The following is a 23079-nucleotide window of genomic DNA, read 5'->3' as shown; positions in this document are numbered from 1 at the left end:
AATCTCTGGATAAACTCAAGAATTGTGGTAAACTCTAATTGGGCGGTTAAACATCAACATTCTAATTTGGGTTTCACTCTTCAAACAATGTCAGAGATTTCGGATTCATCATCAAAATGTCCACAGGCTTTTCCTCTCACTCAATCTTCAGACAAAACACAAGTTGTAACTACACACACTTGCTTGTGCGATCTCAAAAGTAGCCAACATTAGCTTGACAAACTTGTAATTTGCTCTTGGTCTTTCGTTAGCTGGAATTCACGAGGTCATGATCATTTGCTTAATAATAACAATGCACAGCTATTGGGTCGTGATGTTATAATGTTGCATGAATCTTGGTTCACGAGTGTTCCATCTTGGGAATTCATGATAATTGTTTTCTTAAATCTGTTACTAAGGCCTTGGACATAGTCATGCTCGAGGGCCTTACTGATTTTATCTTATTAGCTGGCGATCTAAACTTGCATTGTTTGAGTTCTCCAGGTAATGCTGAAAACGTTTGCATGCAGAAGTGGGTGAGTCTTGTTCATTCCCAAAATCTGTTTATGCTAAATGGAGCATTTCCTCAGGATATACCACCCAGAGCTACCTGGCACCGTGGTCGGAGTCAAGGTATCATTGATTTTATGTATGTAAATGCAAGTTTGCTAAACAATATTTCAGCATTTGAAATAATTGATACAGAAGCTAGTGATCACAATATCCTAAATATGATGTGGTCCTTAAACTTTCATACACCTAATTTGGAACCTATTCACACTATGGGTCCCATTAAAGTTAATCCTGTGAGGAACAGACTGTTATGGTCGGAAACATCACTTACGGCTTTTAGGGACTGCTATCACGCAAAATTGAATATTCAAAAAGGGTTTTTTTCACCGGGTGATGTCATTTATCATGACTTGATGCAATTGTTCCAAGCAAGCTCTTCTCTGCACAAACAGAAACAGACACCTCATTTACATCTACCTGACCAGGAAATTAGAGCCAAAAAAGCCATCATGAGGGCAGATAGGAGAGCCGCCCTCAAATTGCCAGTAGATATGCGCTCACCCCTCTTGTCCCAAATTAGAACAAAGTACAGAAACTGGGTGAGGGGTATGAGGGCTAAACTTTATCAAAATGATGGAAACACAATGTTAAAGGCCTTAGCAGCGAAGAACTCTGCTCAATCTTGGAATATCATTAATCAGGTTACAGCGGGATATCAGGTGGCTGTCCAAGCTAATGATGTGACAGAATCTATGTGGATTCAGCATTATTCGACCTTATTTGCTGATCACCCGTCAAATTTAGATTTAGCAGTTCCAGTGGCCTTACCACCACTGCATTTGACCTTCGATAGAGATGACATATTGTACTTTATAAAACAGGCAAGCAATTCTAGAGCCCCTGGTCTGGATGGTTTGGCCAATACACATCTCAAACAATTTCTGGACATTTGGGCAGATATTTTGTGCCTCCTGTTTGAATCTATCAATGTTTCACAAACGATTCCAATGTCGTGGAAACAATCAATCGTCATCCCTATTTACAAGAAGGGAGATCGAGCCAACCCTGCCAGCTATTGGTCCATCTCCCTTCTTGATGTACTTGGCAAGATATACTCACGTATAATTCTTAGAGAATTAAAAAAGTGGTTGAAGGAATGCTCAAAAAAGGATCCTTTACAATCAGTCTTTGTCGCTGGTCTTGGCACCTTACCTAACATGATCTCACTGAACATGCTCAAGTCACAATATGCAGCACGCAATCAATCCTTATATTTTGCTTTTATTGATTTTTGTTCTGCTTTTGATTCTATCAATCGGAATTTGTTATTTCATAAGTTACATTCACTTGGTTGTCTGTCCTCTTTGTTATCCTTAATCATTCAATTACATTCAGAAACTTCTATGCGTGTCAGACTTTCCACAGAAGGTTTATTATCTGCATCTTTTGCCACATTTTTAGGACTCAAACAGGGGTGTATTTTGGCTTCATTTCTATTCAATTTGTTTATTCTTGACTTAGGCTTCGCTTTTCATCGCACTTCATCAGATGCGCCTGAATTGGGTGGCCAGCGAATACTGTGGCTTCTTTACGCTGATGACCTGGTCTTGGTTTCGCAGACGCCTAAGGGCCTCCAGAATATGTTACCTGCGCTGTCTGACTATGCCCTGAAGAACCAATTAATAATAAATTTGGAAAAATCACAAATCATGATATGCAGACCTAAGGGTAGATGTAAGAACCAAAATGTAGTTTGGAATCTCCAACTTGAACCTTTGCAAATAGTTTCTGAATACAAATATTTGGGCTTGTTTATCCAAAATATTATTGGAGATCCCAAATATTTGATAATGCTGCAGTCCAAATTTCTATCCTTAGTGTCACAAGCCAAAATACTTGTCTATAGATATGGCAAATTCACTTTAAAGCATTTATTTATGTTCTACGAACAAAAAGTGATTGCTAGTCTCCTATATGGCACTGAGTCAAAACTTTACGTAAATGATCAATTATGGAATAAGCTTGAAGCTGCTTTTTGGAAAAAGGTGCTACACTTACCCAACTGTGTGCCTTTGCCCATACTGCATTTTGAATTGGGCATCAACTCTCTAGCGAGTAGAGTTAAATGGAGAATGTGCGCCTTTTTCCGAAAATGCTTGATGGGTGTGACAAACAACAATATTTTGAGCACAGTTGCCCGTTATTAGACCTCCTCTGTCCTAAACTTCCCTGCGAAATGGCAAACTTTTGTTCTAAAAATTCTTGTGGAGGCAAATATCTCCTTACAGTTCTTAATTGATAGCCCAACCAGTGCTAAGAAACTCTTTTATCAATGGGCTTGGATTCAGAACTATGAGCTCTGCATTAATTACAGAGACTTTGATACCAGAATTTTTGGTAATAAGCGAATGGATCAAGCGGCAAGTTATTTCATGAAATGCCCCTCAGCAAAAATTAGAAATCAATATTTACGTATAAGGTTGAACTTATGGCCTACGACAGAGCACCTAGTGAGGCGTCAAATTGTTTCCGCTGAGTTAAATTTTTGTCGATTTTGTGAGATACTCTCTGTAAGGGAAACATTACAACATGTGGTAGTATCGTGCCCTAAATTGAAAGATATCAGAAACAAATACTTCAAACTTGTTAGACCTGCATATGGAAAGGAATGAAATTGAGACTTGGAGCATTTTATTTAATAGTCCCAGGTTTGCGGTGATAAAAGCCCTGGTACAATTTCTTGAAAATATTTTACCAACTAAAATTATATTATAGTCAAGTAGAACTGAGCCAATTTACAAAAGTTGCTGTTATCAAATGACAATATGAGTTTAGAATTAAGATGTTCTTAACTGTTCATATCAGTTTTATATCTTTTGGCTGAGTTCCTGCTTTTTAGTGACTTTATTTTCTTTTATTTTCTCTCATTTTGCTCCCTTATGTCTTGTTAAGTTTTTATGTGAAATTGTAAGTGAATTTGTGTTAGAAAATTGTAACTGAAATGGATCTTTTAATCATATGCCTATATTTATGTAATTTTGAAAAGTTGATTGATTTCAGCTGTATCAAAAAAAAATGTTTTAAAAAAAAGGTACATGTAACCCATAATAGAGAGACACCTCACATTAGCTGCCTCACAGAATGCAAAAGTGCTCAAGCATGGATAGAGGAGACCAATTGGAAGGAATGAGAAAGCTACACATACCGTAGCATGGATAGTGGATGCAGATTAGAAGCCTCACTATTAAAGTGGAAGCAACCCTATAGCCAGTGAAACGATGAATAAGGCTTTTATGAAGATCATACCATGAGAAGGAAATCACTCTGAAGAGCTGACAATTTTGAAAGGTTTAGGTACTGGCAATATTGAGAAGTTAGGCAATCCAAGATTAAATGGGATGCCCAGGATCACACATTGGTTAAGGGGCAAGGGGGTTAAGCTGGGATTTGTGGCAACTCTGCAATGTCTGCATTTGAACACATTCTTTTCCAGTTATTACTATGAACTAAAACAATCTAATTTTATAAAAAACTGACTTGGAAAGTACAAAAATCACATTACCAAACATAACCATTTGTAAACAAAATATTATAGAAGGGTGCTATGCAAAATGGGAATGATTCTAGCTTCATTCTCTCCATCATCAATGGAATTATATAAGTACCAGCATACCAATAGATGTGTTTAAAAACAAATTTAATCTGGGTTTGTCTTTTGTATTTTAAAACTTTAAATACTTCCAAAACAATGGCTTGTGACATTTCCATTTATAAACGTGCATAAAAACCTTTGACTTTTACCAAAAAGCAAACCGTTTTTTGTGTCAAACAAGCAGACCTTAAAATATGCTTGCCTGAGGCCTGCAACATCTGGTCCGCTCTCTTCTGTCTACCAATCGTTCCACCCAAATGCCTACATAATGGGTTAATTGATACCAGCAGCATGCAAGAAGGCAAACCTCACAGAAGACAGCTCAGTAATGTAAGATATATTAGATGATTTGACCAGGATCACTGTATCATCTGCTAACAAATCTAGGATACAAGCATGAACACTTTCGTTCCATTGTCTTGTGTTTGGATACTTATTCTCTGTTTGGACTAATAGTTTATGCCACAGTGGGAGGCGATTGCCTAGGTTTTCCAACACCCCACCTGAACAAACCAGTTTCTACACCTTCACCATACGGATCACATGTTAGTTTTTAGACCAACCCCTTTTTGGTGCAAGTACTTTGCTGATAATAGCAAATGTTGTTATGCAAAGCCAAGTACATATGCAGGCAGGTTTATAAACTTCAGACATAGGAAAGGTTCAGCCTGCCTTGCTGGAATGTGATCTTCTAATTTTACATATGAACACATATCTCTGCAAAGGGAGCTTCACACACTGAGCTAACGTCTGAACCATTGTGGCACTCAATTTATCAATATACATTTCACCATTGCCTATTGCACATGATCAGCATAATTCCCACAGGAAGGAAAGAATGCTACAGACTAGTTGGTCTGTAAGGAACACACAAACTATGTATACCACAGAGAACACAGAAAGCAATACATGATTGATTGACCAAGGCAGAATGTACTTGTCAAAACAGAAAGGCAATGGGTTTAGAGCCTCAGCAGCACCCTATAAAATATCCTGACGTGTGCTATTTAAGACTGGTGAACAATTGAATCTTCTTCAGATCAGGCAGCCCTGTGGGGCCCCGTCCAAGGTGTGGGCCCTGGGCAAGTGCCCCTTTTGCCCTCCCATAAAAACGTTCCTGAATGAGGTGAAGGGATTGGATTGGAGTAACTCCATTTAGTAAAGTGGGGAAGCTGGGATTCGAACCCCGTTTTTCTAGTTCAATGTTTGAAATGTGTCACCAGCCCACATCTCCTCACATCCTATCTTGCGCTTGAAACCAGTGCGGAATGCTTTCTGCAGAGTGAAGATTGCAATAATTGCTCAATAGGTGGAATCAGGCTAGACAGGACACTCCAAAAACTGACTTTGGGATTCCTCGGCCGTCTGCAAGTAATCTCCTGGTCTGATTTCAATGCACAATGAATGACTTGCTCTAAAGCTGGAGACATTTACAGGCAGTGAAAGGAAGATATGCAAGGAAGTGTTTGCTTGTTGAAGCAGGACAGCCAGCACCAATGAAAAAGCTTTCCAAATGAGTATATAAAAGTTGTAGTTTTCTGTCTCTCAATTGTCAGGGTGTTATCATAAGTCAGATAAGCAGGAAGGCCAGTGTGCAGTATGTGCTCAGAATGGTTGCAGGCTTCAATCACTGTCACAAATATGTCTTATATAAAAAATGTGTTTGTTCTTATATTCCCAAAATGCTCTTTGATTTTATACAAATTAACAAGTAACTTACATTGGAGTTATTTGTTCTCCTCCCTGCACTCACTGATGCTCTCATGGTTGATTTCAGGGCCAACTGAAGATGAATGGGGGGTCCTGGTGGCCACCCACCTGCCCCAAGGGATCAGTGTGCTGAATGGCTGGTTTCTCAGTTCATCTTTGAGGGTGCATAACATAAGCCCCACCTTAATTTTGACTATTCCCCAAGCACACGCCCTGTCCCCCACCAAAAAGTTGACAGCATGTCAGACACTTTGGGGTCTGTTTTTGGCTAGCAAAGTCACATTTAAAGTGTCACAGCCTTTAGTTTGAGAAGACTGGTGACTACCTAGGGTATAATGTAAGTACTAGTGGCGCTTCATTGCAGTGGGTTAATACCTTCAGAAACCCTAAAAGTATACTTAAGAAAAGCTATTTATGTGCCTGGGTCACTTCTGTACAGGATGAATGTGATGTGCTCACTGATTGAGTCGCTTGTACACCGAACAAGGAAGGCCTTCATTTACAGACAGCAGATCCTTTAGAAAGTGGAGCAGACCAACACAACCGTGCAGAGTGTCACAAAACAGAGCACCACCAGAAGCTAGGACACGTGCAGACTTGACATCCGCCACTGCAAAAAGGAAAGGACCAGAAAACAAGCCTTCTCTGCCTGTGCACCCCAAGACTATGGAACCTCCTTCCTGTCAGCATCAGACTCGGCGCCACGCTCCTACAACTCAGAAAAGAACTCAAGACCCACCTCTTCGAGGAGTCTCTCCTCTTCAACACCTAGGCCATCACATCGCTCCCACACCACCTGACTCGGAAGATGCTGCCACTCTGTACAGCTGTGCCCTTCTCTGTGCCCCTCTGTATCTTACCCCTGCTTTATATTTGTTCTGTTGTTACCTCTGAAAAGCACTCTGTTATGCATCTGTACTGTTGCATACCACTGCAAGGCGCTCTGTTATGTATCTGTATTGTAGGGTGACCAGATTTAAAAAAAACAAATCCGGGACGGGCTGCAGAAATAGAAGTAGGACTAAAGTAAATACACATACTACTTTAGTCCTACTTCTATGTACCTGGCCCATTGTGGAGGGGGGTGTGGAGGGCACACTGCTCTCATTGGAGGAGAGCGCCGGGCAGAGGAAGAGGGAGGAAACGGGGGCATGAAAAGAATTTCTTGCCCCCCATTTGCACAGGAAGAGATGCGCCGGGACCCGATTTCAGGCTTTCCGGTTGAAATGGAGCCTGATTGATCAGGATGAACAAGCAACAACATATGCAGGAGTATCCTTGCCACAAGTACCTTAGTGAACATTTTTACGTTCACATTATTTAATGAGAGCAGTCGATAGGAAGCCACTTCGTCAGGTGGTTTGTTGGGCTTATGAAATATTGTGATAATCGCCTCCCTCAAAGTCGTCGTAAGTGTGCCCTCTACCAACGCTTCCTCCCAGAATTTAAGTAACTGAGGTGCCAGATTCTGCTTGTATTCTTTATAAAATTCTACCACCAACCCATCTGACCCAGGTGCCTTTCCAGACGAGAGTGCCAATATCGCAGCTAGAATCTCTTCAACTGCTAATGGCTCATCCAAAGTGAGACATACTTCGTCGAGCAGCTGAACAAATTCCATACCAACCAACATTTCTGTGATATCCCCTCCTGAATATGTGTCTACATTAGCATATAAGGCACTATCATTTATTTATTCATTATTGCATTTGTAAAGCGCACAAAAACCCAGAGGCATCAAGGTGCTTTTGCAGGAACCATTTACATGTGGCCATTTAGGCAAGGAGGCTTAATGCATAATATGCTGAAAATTCCTTAGTGATGCTCTCGCTTTCCGTGACAACTGTTCCTGTCGACCTGGTACGCCCGGCTCTTGTCTGTGTGCCTCCTTCCACCCTGATCATATGAGCAAGGGTTCCCCCAGGTCTATCTGTTTCGCCATACCTTCACACCAGAACCGTTTTGGAGATATAATAAGTCTCCTTTATGATACAAGCAACAACCAAACCCTGTGACCAGCAGTCTGCCCACCAATCACCATTATGTATATGAACCGCGCTTCGGCCACATTAAACCAAGATAATTATCCATTATGACGTTAGAAACATTCATTCTACAGAGTACAATAGACCAGCATTTAAATTACGTCCCGAGTCTAAACTGCCAGAGGCCCCAGAGGGTTTCAGCGGAATAGATGATTCAATATAGGATCGTGCCTCACTTGGTGTCTCAAAGAAGTGTGCCCGACTCCCATGCTGTATGCAGAGCTTAGAGGGAAACAACATGACATAAAAAATGCAGCTTCGCAGCAAGCACCTAAAATTTAAGCCTTCCGGGCTGCCTGGACACACGCCTAGAATTTAGGGTAGATAAACACCTTGATGGCCTCGAATCGCAGCGCTCCACACTCCCTCGCTACTTTGAAGATCAAGTCTATGTTCCTATGATTGTGTCCGTCTTGGGCATTGGTGCTGGCACCCGGTCGGCTTTCTGAACAAGGAATTGCGACAAAACCTAAGGATTTCCAAGTACCCACCTTGGCAGCCTCTCCACAAACTGCTCCATAGGGCCTTTTGAGGCACTCTCAGGTACCCCAACAAAATGGACATAATTGCATCATTACCTCGACTCAAGGTCTCCATACTGGATCGCCTTCAGCTCCTTCTTAATCACCCCAACATCAGTATTGTGTAGTTCCATTTTGTTTTCCAGGACACTGATTTCCATTTCCGCTTGTGTTATCCATCCGCTTTCTCTATCCAGCTTGGTTTGTAGGGAGTTGATGTTGGCCACTATGTCATCCAGTTTGGAGCTCAAAGCCGCAAAACCATTCTGCACGGCTGCCATAATCGGGTCCAATGTCCAATTGATTAGAGGTCATTGTAGCACTCCCAGTGTTGTTGTATGCCAATGTCATCTCAGGTGGATCTTTAGTGGGAGTGCTAGTGTATGAGTCCATAGGGCCACATTTCTTCCCTGCTCCATCGTCATAGCACTGAAAGAGAAAATTAGCAGTACCACTAGGATCGAGGGCACATACCACTAAAACAGCATTCAAGTCACAGAAAGCACTGACTAATCGGTGAACAGTTCCCCCAAGTAATAATCACTCAATGATGGATAATGTGGAGCATCCATATTGGTAGTAGTGGGGACTCCCCACAGACCACAAACTTCCCACTTGGCAACAACTACAGTGCCCACACAGTGGGTATCAGGAGGGATCCGGCAGGAGGTCCACCTACCACATAATATTCTTAGGGGATCTGCCCATCCAATAAAGAGGTGTCAAGGTGTTAGCACACTCATCTGCACATGCGCGCTATAAAGTGACCCTCCTTTTCATGGTGCACCTCATTATGGTTGTGGGGTGCATTGAAAGGCCTCAAACAGAAGTCCCTTTCAGATGAATGGCAGGCATTTAATCAATGCAACAAAAATGGCCTGGCTTTTGCATTTGTTTTTCACATGAATGGCAGGCATTTAAACACTGCAACAAAAACGGCCTGGCTTTTGTTTTTCATGTAAAGTTAAAGTTTCATGTGGAAGGGGGCATACCTGCATTATCAATGGACAAGCAGCAGTGTAATTTACAAAAGAAGGAAGAATCAAAGATCCCTGTGACATGGAAAACAGGATTTTTAAACATTGAAAGCAAAAACGGCCTGAACATGTGTGTGTACATAAAAACGGCTTTAAAAAGCCAAAATGGGAAAAAAATATCACTGTTCACAGAAAAATGTCAGGAAAACAAAACATGATGTGTAGGTTGACAAAAGCAATATATATTAGGTTTCACCCACAGAACTCCAGTGACATTTGAAGAGACACTTAGTCTTCAGGAAAAACCTGTTTCTGGCTGAGGGAGAAAACCCCAACAACCAACAGGTTTCAGAGGAGGAGACCCAGGGGCAAGGGAGATGCAAAGCACTTGAGGAAACTTCTTTTCTTGACCATGAAAAACCCCTGAACCTGAACCCAAATCTCCTACCCCCGAAAAGCTGGAACGGAGGGAACAGTGGGTAAGTATGAGAAATAAAGGGAAAAAGAAAACCCTATTTGTGGAGGAAGTCCGCGTCATCCAGTTTGAAGGGAAAGAATCTTTGGAGGATTCAGGGAAGAAAAACCTCTCTTTCAGGGATGGGGGGATTCCTCCCAAGGAAAAATGGGTCCCAAAAGACTCTAATTCAGACTGGGTACTTATAGGGACTGACCCAGAACCACCAATTCCTGAACCCGCCCATGTCACCCAGAGGACTCGCAAATCAATGAGTGATCCTCCCCCAAACCAGTTCAAGTGATTGTCTCCAGGAAAAGGGGGACAGCAGAGAATCAGGGGAAAAAGGGGACTATCTGGGTGCCACATTTTCTTTACAGATTCCCGGACTCTGACACAGAAAACTGCCCAAGATCACACAGTGTCAGAGTTCAGAATAAGGAAATAACTGCCAGATTGGCCCAAAATGTACATTTCCTTTGCGCTCTTGAGGAGAGACAAGGCAGATTGTATGCCTCCTCCAAGGTACAGGGCTAAGATGCGTTTTCAGCGCTGGTGGATACAGAATCCTAAGCCACACTTCTGTCCAAAAAAGCATTTGACCAAATGAATTCAGGAAGGGGGAGAGTCACCAAATTCCCCTTACACCACTTCCTGGACAACTCCAAAACATTTCCGTTGAGGGGACTGCGGATCTGGAGATCAAAAGTGGGTGACATAGGGGGAAACACCCGGTGATAGTCTTCACTCCGGAGGGCACAATAGCGCCATGGTTGCCGCCGGTAATTTACCAATTCCGCCATGGTGAATGGCGGAATTACCGCCCCATTCCAAGGTTGGCAGGGCCGTAATTCCCCATTCACCATTGGCCCTTTCCCATTCCCATTTCAGCCCCCATAGGGCTCAATGGGAATGGGGAAGGTGGCAATTACGGTACCGCAAATTGCCTCCAAGGTCCCTTTGCGGGTCCCGTCCTTAACGGCTGGTAAAACCAGCCGTTAAGGTAGGGACCAGCAAAGGGACCTCGTAGTAGGGCGGTAAGGGATTACAGGCACCGGTTCCCTTCCCGGTGCTGGTAATCCCTTACCGTCATCCGTGTAATGAGGCCCATAGTCTTTTACTTGATTTTTTGGTAATGTTGAAGTACACATTAGTTATTAAATTTTGGCTTTAAGAAGATTAAATACGCATTTGTAAGATTAGTTGGCAATCTCTTGTGATGCTGGAAATGCATCAGAGGGACGGGGCCTTTGAATCCTTGTCCCTTACTGCTTTTTTATCGTGTGTTCTGTCGTGTTTTCTGCCCAGGAGTCCATGTGGGACTCCTGGCAGTGCAGCTCTCTCTTTTGGTTTGGTGAACAGACCCATGGGATACCCTTCTGGCACCCATGGGTAGGGGTACAATCCTGTGCCCCTAGTGTATGTTTTTGGGCACCTGTGGGTGTCCCACAGAGCAGGGTATGGGCTGGTGGCAGCTCCATGCTGAATTTGACAGGTGCTCTGGGTGTCCTCCATTTTGGGATACCCAGGCCCTGCCATTGGGATCAGTTGATTCCTGATAGGAAACAAGATGGCCCCTGTGGCCTTTTGCTTACTATTGCCTGTTACCTTGTTTTCCCAAAGTCCTGGGAAGCCCTGACTCTGTCCCTTCCCCCTGACTGGCTGTTGGGTGGAAGTTCCATATATGGTGTTGTTGTGAAGGCCCAGCTAGACTGACTGGAGCCTTCCCAGTGACTGTATGTTGTGGGTACCTCCTGTGGGTGGGACCTGGGTGAATGGAGTGTGTGACCAATATACACTCCTTGTTGTGTTTGTCTGGTTTCTGGCATGAGAGACAAAGACTGAGACAGCCCTGCCCGAAAATGGCCTGAATGCAGTGTGTAGTGTTGAATGGCTGGGTACTTGTCCCAATCCACATTCCTTGTTGTGAGTGTCTGAAAGGGAGGAGTGTGGCCTGAATGCACTGTGTGCCTGATTGGCTGACTGACTGCATGAATGCCCTTCTGTGTGATTGGCTGCTGTGTGTGTGCCAGCAGTGTGGATGAGGGACAGAATAGTATATCTGGGGAATAGTATATCTGGGGACCTCTCACCACTGGAAATTGTTCAGAAGCGTCCAGAAGCTGAGTCTCCACTCGAAGAGTAACTGGAACTGCTGATCCTCGACGTCCAGCTGGAAGAAGAAGACTTGCTGTGGCATTTGCTTCGACAGAACTGAAAGCTGCCGAATTCGTCGAGGACTGACCCGAGAGAGGACCTGGTAAGGCGCCCTCTTCCCGTGCTCCGAGGGATCATCGAGCACCGCTACATCTTCGCCGAAGCGCCCTGGAAGTCAGACCCTCGAAAGGCTGCCGACCCGAGACGGGACCGCCGAGGAGATCGAAGTGAAGCACCCGGACATCGCCGCCGTCGAAGTCCATTGTCGTCGACCAGGGTTCGCAGGTTTGTGTAACCGCTGGAGGCCCGTCGAAGTTGCGTTGCCCAGCCGTGGGAACCACTTGACGCTGTGCCGCCGACGACCGGAGCCGTCCGCTCCTTTGCCTAAGAACATTCGAATCGAAGGACTCCCTCGTCCGCACCGTCGACCGCTTTATCTGGCCGGAGAAAGTCGAGGACGACCAATGCGCCGAGGAGAAACCTGCCGGTTGGTTTCCCGCCACCCGAAGACCACAAAGACTCGAAAGACTCGACGCCCTTGCTGGGCCTCCGTCTCCACAATCTTTGCGGTCCAGAACTATTGTCACTGAGGTGCCCCGCACGCCTCTGCCTTGCAGGACGGCGACGCTCCGACGCCGACGAGCACCGCTCGGACGAAGCTGCCGCCTCATCGACGCCGTTCTACCCTGTTTGTCGACGGACGTTCGACGCCCCGTGTCTCCCGCTTGAAAGGGAAGGCATTCAAGAAGGGCCGTCGAATCCCCGTCGCCGAACACCGAGTTCCTCGACGCTTCTCGACGCCTCTCGACGATCCGTGACTCCCGCTTGAAAGGGGGTCGCTCAAGAAGGATCTGTCGACGCCTCTTCGAAGACCTCGACCAGGTACATTGGGGGGGTAAAAACATAGGAGGGAATAAGACTTTCAGAACAATATATGGACTGGGCTTGTGCTATATCTTTATTTTACAGGTTGCCCAGGTGGGGGGATCTCCACACAGAACTGTGTCTAGTGGTAGGGGCCAGTATTCTGCCTATTGTTCAACCATCTTATTGTCTCTCCTCTCTCTATTGTTGGTTTCACTCTATTGAGCTGTGTGACATTGTTACAGTATTGTTGATGCACTTTAATGAGATCTAATACAAAGGGTGGTACCACTTTAGAATTGTATATATTTGCCATTGTTGATTTTCCTAAGTACAAAGTGAGTTATTATGATAAGTGTACATAACCTTGAATATTGATTATATAAAGACTGTGTTCTAACCAATACAGTGTGTGGACATTCCTTTGTGGGGGCTTGGTGACTACACTGTACTTAAGAGCCAGCCTGCATCACCTCCTGAGAAGCTAGGCCTTGATTGCTCGTCCATTGCTACCGTAATAGAGAATCTTGGCTGGGGTCCTCTGTGCCTCTCTTCTACCATATAGAGAGCAGAAGTACAGACACCCCCTACCAGTCTTTACAGCTGGTGGCAGCGGTGGGATGCTTATGGTTTTAAGAATCAGTGTATAACCGTGCCACTTACAAAGGATATCCCCACTTTATTAAATTAAGGTTTAGTTGTGTACAAGATAACTGCATTACAAACAATGGAGTCTATTGCAAATGGCAAATTGACTCGGATGAGCTTGGAGGCTCTTCAGAGTGCTTGTGAAGCCAGGGAGTTAGACTTTGTGGATAAGTCTAGGGCTGAGCTGATAGCTGCCCTGGTGGAATACCAGACTGATGGTAAAACTCTTGATGCAACCAATGAGGACTCTGCCCCTGGGGTTTCTGCTGAATCTGTTTCTGGGAATGCCGCCATTCCTGCTGCCTCTGTTCCAAACCCCAGCAATTCCTTGGAGCTTGAGTTATTAAGGATGAAATTGGCCTTTGAATACCGCAAGTTGGAAATAGATGCTGAACTTAAGAAAGAGGAGTTGGCTCAACAAGTGGAGCTCAAGAATAGGGATCTTGAACTCAGAAATAAGGACCTTGAACTCAAGAGCCAGGACACTGAATGTCAGAGAATCCAGCTAGAGAAAGCTAGAGTGGAGACTTCAGTTAAAACCAGTGAGAGTGTCAGGTCCCCAGCCACCAAGTTTATGAAAGATTTGGTTGGTGTATTTGTGGAGGGTTCAGATATCCTCCAATGGATTGAAGCGTTTGAAATGGCTTGTGCGATTCATGATGTTGATAAAAGAGATTGGGCTAAGTGTTTGTTAAGCAGAGTGCCTCAAACTGGATATGACTGTATTCTGAAGCTAAGTGTGGAAGAAAGGGGTCAGTATGAGTGTATGAAGTCTGCTTTGATAGCCAAGTTTGGCAAGACACTTACCCAATACCTTAGAAGGTTCAGGGATTTTAAGAAAAGAGAGAATGTGTCTTGGGTTGACTGGGTGAGTGCTGCGCACATGAACATGATGGGGTGGATCGATGGATACAAGGTTAAGACTTTTGTTGAATTGTCCCACCTCTTGTTTTTTGAGCATTTTTCTGAAGCCTGTTCACCAGAGCTGCGTCAGTATGTGGCTGACCAGAACATTTTGGACCCCTTTAAGCTGGCTAGGTTGGCTGACAAGTGGGTCTCCCACCGGGTGTCCCCTAAGGACTCCAGTGGGAAGGACAAGGACAAAGAAAAGGGGGCCTCTCAGAAAGCTGAGGAGTCCCACAAGCAGTCACAGTCGGGTAAACCTAAACCTTCCTCTCCCAAGACCCAAAAATCTAGTGGGGATAAGTCATCTGTGGGTGGGAATAAGAGTAGTGGTCCACCTGCTGCAAAGCAGGCTCCCAGTGGTTCCAGTACTGTACCCCGCACTCCTGGTGCTTGTTGGGACTGTGGGGCTCTGGATCACAAAAGGGGTGACTCCAAGTGTAAAGGTAAGGCACTTGGAGTACAGGCTGTCAGCCTGACCTACCCTTACCCCGTGTCTGAGGTGGAGGCCACTGTCCTCCCCTCCTCTACCGGGATCACATTTTGTGCTCCGGTAGAGATTTCCTTAGTGTCCCTTGGGGCCTGGGACCAGTATGCAGAAGTACTGGCGACTATCCCACAGAACACCCGTAGGTTTTTGAGAAGTGTCCTCTTGAATGGCCAGCCTTCTACTGGTTTGAGAGACACTGGGGCAAGCATGACAGTGGTGGACAGGACCCTGCTCAAGCCAGAGGACTATGTAAGTGCTCCTCTGAGAACCACCAGGTTAGCTGGTGGGCCTCCCAAATTATCGCCTGTAGCCCTAGTCACACTCATGATTGGAGACAAGACAGCAAAGCTTCCTGTCCTGGTTCAGGACAATGTCCCTGCTAACATTCTGTTAGGAAATGATCTAGTAGAGTTGGGGTTGATCTCAGATGGTCTTCCCATGACTGCTGCTGCAGTCACTAGGTCACAGGTGACACCGGGTCTGGCTGTGAGTCAGGTACCCGAGCCAAAGGCGAGGCCTAAGGCAAGTAGAAGGAAGACCAAGAAGGCCACCTCTGTGGGGGGAACACCTTCTCTTCCTGCTGTTCCGACAGCACCCATTGGGATCCATGCTCCGGACGGGCTGGGTCCAGTGGAAAACCCAAACTCAACTCCTGTGGGAGAGGTTCTCAACCCGGAGGATCATCCCGACCTTCAATGCTTGTTAGCTGAAGGGGGACCCTCCCGGGCAGACTTCTGTAAGGGACAGAGAGAGTGCCACTCTCTCGAGGGACTGAGGAAACAGGCCCTGTCCCAGGCACAAGGAGAAGTGCCTAGGACATTCCGGATTTATTGGGAGGGTGAGCTCCTTGTTAGTGAGCCCACTAAGCCTGAACCTGGTGCCCTGAAGAGGTTGGTGGTACCCCAGGTTTACAGGCCCTTCCTACTGCAGTTGGCGCATGAGGTGCCCTTGGCTGGTCATCTTGGGACCAAAGAGACTAAGCAGAGGCTCTCTGCCCATTTCTACTGGCCACGGATGGGAGTAGAGGTGGAGTCCCACTGCAGGACCTGCCCAACTTGTCAGTTGTCTGGCAAGACTGGAGGCAGGGTCATTGCCCCACTGCAGCCATTGCCAGTGGTTGGCACACCATTTGAGAGGGTGGGCATCGACATCGTCGGTCCCCTTGACCCTCCCACTTCAGGTGGACATCGGCTCATCCTGGTCTTGGTAGATCATGCCACCAGGTACCCTGAGGCAATACCCCTTCGGACTGTTACTGCCAAGGTGGTTGCCAGGGCTCTCCTGGGCATTTTCACACGTTTTGGATTCGCCAAGGAGGTTGTCTCTGACAGAGGATCCAACTTCATATCTAGTTACATGAAATCCATGTGGAAAGAGTGCGGGGTAACCTACAAGTTCTCCACCTCTTACCACCCCCAGACCAATGGTCTGGTTGAGAGGTTTAATAAAACTCTCAAGGGCATGCTAGGGGCTTTGGAAGAACCCCTAAGGAGGAAATGGGATCTCCTCCTGCCATGCCTGCTGTTTGCTTACAGAGAGGTACCTCAAGAGGGTGTTGGTTTCAGCCCCTTTGAGTTACTCCTTGGACATCCCATGAGGGGGCCCCTCGCCTTGATCCGAGAAGACTTGGAAGCCACCCCTCCAGGTCCCGCCAAGCAAGTGGGGGACTATGTGTTAGGCCTCAGACAGAGGATGACACAGATGATGGGTCAGGCAACAGCGAATCTCAAGGCCAGCCAGGAATTGAATAAGTACTGGCATGACCTTAAAGCCTCGCAAGTGGATTGGACTCCGGGACAGGAAATCCTTGTGATGGAGCCTACCAAGCCTAGAGCTTTGGCAGACAAGTGGACTGGACCCTTCAGGATCATCTCTAAGATGGGCGAAGTCAATTATCTGGTTGACATGGGAGCCTCTGGGGTAGCCCCCCAGGTATTCCATGTCAACAGGCTCAAGCCTTTCCACCGGCGAGCAGAAGTCTCATGTCTCTTGCTAGCTTCAGGGCAAGAAGAGGATGAGAGTGAGCCCCTTCCTGATTTGCTGCATAGCAACCCTCAGGATGGCTCAGTGGAGGGAGTACATCTCTCTCTGGATTTGACAACAGAGCAACAGGGGGCCTGCAGGGCTTTACTCCAACAGTATGCCTCTCTGTTTTCACTGACGCCAGGCCCTACACCGTGGTGTAGGCATGAAATTGACACTGGTGACAGTGTGCCTGTTAAAAGCAGGTGCTACCATATGTCGGATACCGTCAAGAACCACATCCAGGCAGAGGTCGCCAAGATGTTGGATCTGGGTGTTATTGAACCCTCAACCAGTCCCTGGTCCAGTCCAGTGGTTCTTGTCCCCAAGGCAAGTTCCCAGATTGGACCAAAGATTGGATGTTCTGTGTGGACTACCGAGGAGTCAATGCCGTCACCAAAACTGCCTCCACAGCCAAAAAGCCCTACCAAGTGGACTACCGAGGAGTCAATGCCGTCACCAAAACTGACGTGCACCCATTGCCCAGGGCTGATGAGCTTCTGGACACCATAGGTGCTGCCAAATTTGTGAGCACCTTTGACCTTACCTCAGGCTATTGGCAAATAGCTCTGACGGACCATGCCAAGGAAAAGACGGCCTTCTCAACACCGGAGGGACTCTACCAGTTTAGGGTCATGCCTTTTGGGTTGAAGAATGCCCCTGCCACCTTCCAGAGATTGGTCAACCATGCGCTCAGTGGGCTGGAAGCCTTTTGTGTGGCTACTTAGACGACATTGCCGTCTACAGTTCCACCTGGAAGAGCATTTGACACATCTGGATAAGGTGTTGCAGGCCTTGAAAAGGGCTACCTCACTATCAAGGCCACCAAGTGCCAGATAGCTCAGGGTAAAGTTACCTATCTTGGTCATGAGGTAGGAGGGGGTCAAATCCAACCTCTCCCCAGTAAAGTACAGGATGTACAGAATAGGGAGACTCCCACTACTCAAACCCAGGTGAGAGCCTTTTTGGGCCTCACTGGGTACTATCGCAATTTCATGGCAGACTAAGGAACCATAGCTGCACCCCTGACAGCTCTAACTTCACCCAAACAGCCTAGGAAGGTTAATTGGACCGAAGACTGTCAGAGGGCCTTTGATGGCTTGAAAGAAAGTCTGTGTAGGGCACCTGTGTTGTGTGCGCCTGACTACAGCCGACCCTTTATCGTCCAGACGGATGCCTGCGACACCGGAATTGGAGCTGTCTTGTCCCAGTTAGATGACAAAGGGAGAGAACATCCTATCATATTCATCAGTAGACAACTCAAGGGTAGAGAACTTAGGTGGGCTACTGTTGAAAAGGAGTGTTTTAGCATAGTTTGGAGCCTTAGGCGTTTTAGGCCCTACCTTACGGGGTCTACCTTCAAGGTCCAAACAGATCATAAGCCCCTGAAGTGGCTTATGCAGATGAAGGGTGAGAACCCGAAATTGCTCAGGTGGTCCATTAGCCTGCAAGGGCTAGACTTCACCATAGAGCACAGACCAGGGAAGAGTCACGATAATGCAGATGGCCTTTCCAGAAGGTATGTTGACCGTCTGGATGAGGGTGTCTATCCTGTGGGAGATTAGACACCCTCCACCTCAGTCTGGGGGGGGCGACTGTGATGCTGGAAATGCATCAGAGGGACAGGGCCTCTGAATCCTTGTCCTTTACTGCTTTTTTATCGTGTGTTCTGTCGTGTTTTCTGCCCAGGAGTCCATGTGGGACTCCTGGCAGTGCAGCTCTCTCTTTTGGTTTGGTGAACAGACCCATGGGATACCCTTCTGGCACCCATGGGTAGGGGTACAACCTGTGCCCCTAGTGTATGTTTTTGGGCACCTGTGGGTGACCCACAGAGCAGGGTATGGGCTGGTGGCAGCTCCATGCTGAATTTGACAGGTGCTCTGGGTGTCCTCCATTTTGGGATACCCAGGCCCTGCCATTGGGATCAGTTGATTCCTGATAGGAAACAAGATGGCCCCTGTGGCCTCTTGCTTTCTACTGCATGTTACCTTGTTTTCCCAAAGTCCTGGGAAGCCCTGACTCTGTCCCTTCCCCCTGACTGGCTGTTGGGTGGAAGTTCCATATATGGTGTTGTTGTGAAGGCCCAGCTAGACTGACTGGAGCCTTCCCAGTGACTGTATGTTGTGGGTACCTCCTGTGGGTGGGACCTGGGTGAATGGAGTGTGTGACCAATATACACTCCTTGTTGTGTTTGTCTGGTTTCTGGCATGAGAGACAACGACTGAGACAGCCCTGCCCGAAACTGGCCTGAATGCAGTGTGTAGTGTTGAATGGCTGGGTACTTGTCCCAATCCACATTCCTTGTTGTGAGTGTCTGAAAGGGAGGAGTGTGGCCTGAATGCACTGTGTGCCTGATTGGCTGACTGACTGCATGAATGCCCTTCTGTGTGATTGGCTGCTGTGTGTGTGCCAGCAGTGTGGATGAGGGACAGAATAGTATATCTGGGGACCTCTCACCACTAGAAATTGTTCAGAAGCGTCCAGAAGCTGAGTCTCCACTCGAAGAGTAACTGGAACTGCTGATCCTCGACGTCCAGCTGGAAGAAGAAGACTTGCTGTGGCATTTGCTTCGACAGAACTGAAAGCTGCCGAATTCGTCGAGGACTGACCCGAGAGAGGACCTGGTAAGGCGCCCTCTTCCCGTGCTCCGAGGGATCATCGAGCACCGCTACATCTTCGCCGAAGCGCCCTGGAAGTCAGACCCTCGAAAGGCTGCCGACCCGAGACGGGACCGCCGAGGAGATCGAAGTGAAGCACCCGGACATCGCCGCCGTCGAAGTCCATTGTCGTCGACCAGGGTTCGCAGGTTTGTGTAACCGCTGGAGGCCCGTCGAAGTTGCGTTGCCCAGCCGTGGGAACCACTTGACGCCATGCCGCCGACGACCGGAGCCGTCCGCTCCTTTGCCTAAGAACATTCGAATTGAAGGACTCCCTCGTCCGCACCGTCGACTGCTACATCCGGCCGGAGAAAGTCGAGGACGACCAACGCGCCGAGGAGAAACCTGCCGGTGGGTTTCCCGCCACCCGAAGACCACAAAGACTCGAACGACTCGACGCCCTTGCTGGGCCCCCGTCTCCACAATCTTTGCGGTCCAGAACTATTGTCACTGAGGTGCCCCGCACGCCTCTGCCTTGCAGGACGGCGACGCTCCGACGCCGACGAGCACCGCTCGGACGAAGCTGCCGCCTCATCGACGCCGTTCTACCCTGTTTGTCGACGGACGTTCGACACCCCGTGTCTCCTGCTTGAAAGGGAAGGCATTCAAGAAGGGCCGTCGATTCCCCATCGCCGAACACCGAGTTCCTCGACGCTTCTCGACGCCTCTCGACGATCCGTGACTCCCGCTTGAAAGGGGGTCGCTCAAGAAGGATCTGTCGACGCCTCTTCGAAGAACTCGACTCCACCAGGTACATTGGGGGGGTAAAAACATTATAGGAGGGAATAAGACTTGCAGAACAATATATGGACTGGGCTTGTGCTATATCTTTATTTTACAGGTTGCCCAGGTGGGGGGATCTCCACACAGAACTGTGTCTAGTGGTAGGGGCCAGTATTCTGCCTATTGTTCAACCATCTTATTTTCTCTCCTCTCCCTATTGTTGGTTTCACTCTATTGAGCTGTGTGACATTGTTACAGTATTGTTGATGCACTTTAATGAGATCTAATACAAAGGGTGGTACCACTTTAGAATTGTATATATTTGCCATTGTTGATTTTCCTAAGTACAAAGTGAGTTATTATGATAAGTGTACATAACCTTGAATATTGATTATATAAAGACTGTGTTCTAACCAACAAAGTGTGTGGACATTCCTTTGTGGGGGCTTGGGGACACTACACTGTACTTAAGAGCCAGCCTGCATCACCTCCTGAGAAGCTAGGCCTTGATTGCTCGTCCATTGCTACCGTAATAGAGAATCTTGGCTGGGGTCCTCTGTGCCTCTCTTCTACCATATAGAGAGCAGAAGTACAGACACCCCCTACCAGTCTTTACAGCTCTGCTTTAGAGTAATGGTGCTATCATTATATTCCAACCATCCACATTTCTTTTTAATGTGTTCAGTGTAGTGACCTGCATTGGTTGTAGCTCCTGCGTGGTAGATTATACCTATTGTTGTAAACAGTGCTTTAAGTGGGGTAAGAAACTGAGGGGGGGCCCTCATTTGGGGGCGTGGCCTAAGACGTGATGGGCATGGCCTAATTGGTGGGCGGGGCCTAAATGCGACATGGTAAAACTGGTCGGGCCTACATTACTAAGTACATATTGTGTAGCAGACTGCTTTCTACATGGCTTAAAGTATAACAAATCAAAGCTCAAGGGGATTATTTTATGCTACCCATGCCTGCCACTTATGCTGTGCCCATGCATTTTTTATAGAACAAAAATTGGCAATAAGGGCACATTGCTAGTGAGTCACATTGCAAAAGAAAACATTGCAAAAGAAAAAGAAAAAAAAAGTTTATTTGCCAGTTGACATTTTAAAATGCTCATTTGCAACAGTTAAATACACCGCAAATCACTTGTGACAATTAGAATTTTCAGGAATATTGAAAAGTTAGGCAGTGACAAAGGCAGTATTCTAATGCCATAGTGGGATGTTATTGCTCAGGGTCAATGCCTTATCTGGTGTATTGGCCCACACTCAAGTAACAAGGGTAGGATTTGTCAACACCCGATTGAAGCCCCTCTCCCATTTTGTTATGAAATTAGAATACAGTAAAGTCCCAACCATGAGTCAAAAACGAAAGGTTCTTTGTACATTGGAATGGATTGTACATTGGAATGGATATTGTGAAAGTGGAATGTCGGCTCATGGACATACAGTAATTAGCACCAGGAATAAAGATCAGGGTGTTAAGGGCCAGCATTGCGTGGAACAAATCCGGTATCAAATCCGGTATGGCATGCCAAATGCAGTAATTAGCACCAGGAATAAAAATCAGGGGAACATAAATGAAAGAAAATGATCATCAAGGGTCAGGAGAATGCTTCATATTTGTGCTAGGCAAAGGAAAACTACCCAACATAATGCCCATGTTGCTTCACACAACCAAGATAGTCCAGAGGACCAAAGACAACTGAATATCAGGGCGCACCAGGCTGGTTCACAGAGCCACCATGAGGATAATGCTGACTTTGGTGCAACAAATGGTGCAATGGGAAAATAAATGGAAGAAAATGCATGCGATCCCATACTTGCCAACCCTACAGATTTAGGCAGTAGGCTACTGCCTTTTAAGCAGTCCTGCCGCCTACAGATTTCAGTGACAGATCCTACTGCTTTTTACAGTGGCGGCATGTAATTTTTGTGACTCTAAGGCAGGCTTCAGGACAAAGCATGCAACACATTAGTCTGTCTATACAGTGGACTGGTAGGTGATTACTTTAATTGGACTCAGACCAATCCACTGAACTGACCGCTACTTGACACCGTCCAGCACTCTTGCCGAGACAACTCTTAGGTGAACCACCAGTGAAATCAAGTGGCAGAGTGTAACACCATCACACAGCATCTGCTGACAATTTGGTGTTAAGTTACCATTCACAATTATTCAATTTTTACATTTCAACATCTTTCCATGTTGTGCTGTTTGCATGTTTTGTATTTCCCCGTGATGTCATTGTTATGGGAATTATTATTTTTTAAACTTGAAAAATCCTACACATCTTTTTGGTCACAGAATGTTGGCAAGTATGCGATCCTCCTCGCATGCGAGGGAACAAACAGCAGAATGTTTGGAACAAGGAAAATAAATGAACGAAAATGCGTGCGAGCCTCGCACGCATTTTCTTTCATTTATTTTCTCCGTTCCAAACTTTCTGCTGTTTGTTCCCTAAACAGCAGAATGTTTGGAACAAGGAAAATAAATGAAAGAAAATGCGTGCGAGGCTCGCACGCATTTTCTTTCATTTATTTTCCTTCCCCGGACTCTAACTTCCTCTGGTAACCATCCCGAGGGGTTGCCAGAGGCAGTTAGTTTCCAAGGTGCTCTTCCGGCAGCACTGCAGCAGGCAGCTGTGACTGGCAGAAGTGTCAGCCAGTCACAGCGTCGGTCAAGCTGTGACTGGCTGGCAAGTCTGTCAGTCACAGGCTTGCCTGACTCTGCCATGCCTGACCTGTTGATGGGCGGCCGGCGACTC

Source organism: Ambystoma mexicanum, chromosome 3p (genome assembly GCF_040938575.1).
Source record: "Ambystoma mexicanum isolate Mex_15411 chromosome 3p, UKY_AmexF1_1, whole genome shotgun sequence".
Classification (NCBI taxonomy): domain Eukaryota; kingdom Metazoa; phylum Chordata; class Amphibia; order Caudata; family Ambystomatidae; genus Ambystoma; species Ambystoma mexicanum.
Note: the sequence above shows the minus strand (reverse complement) of the source record.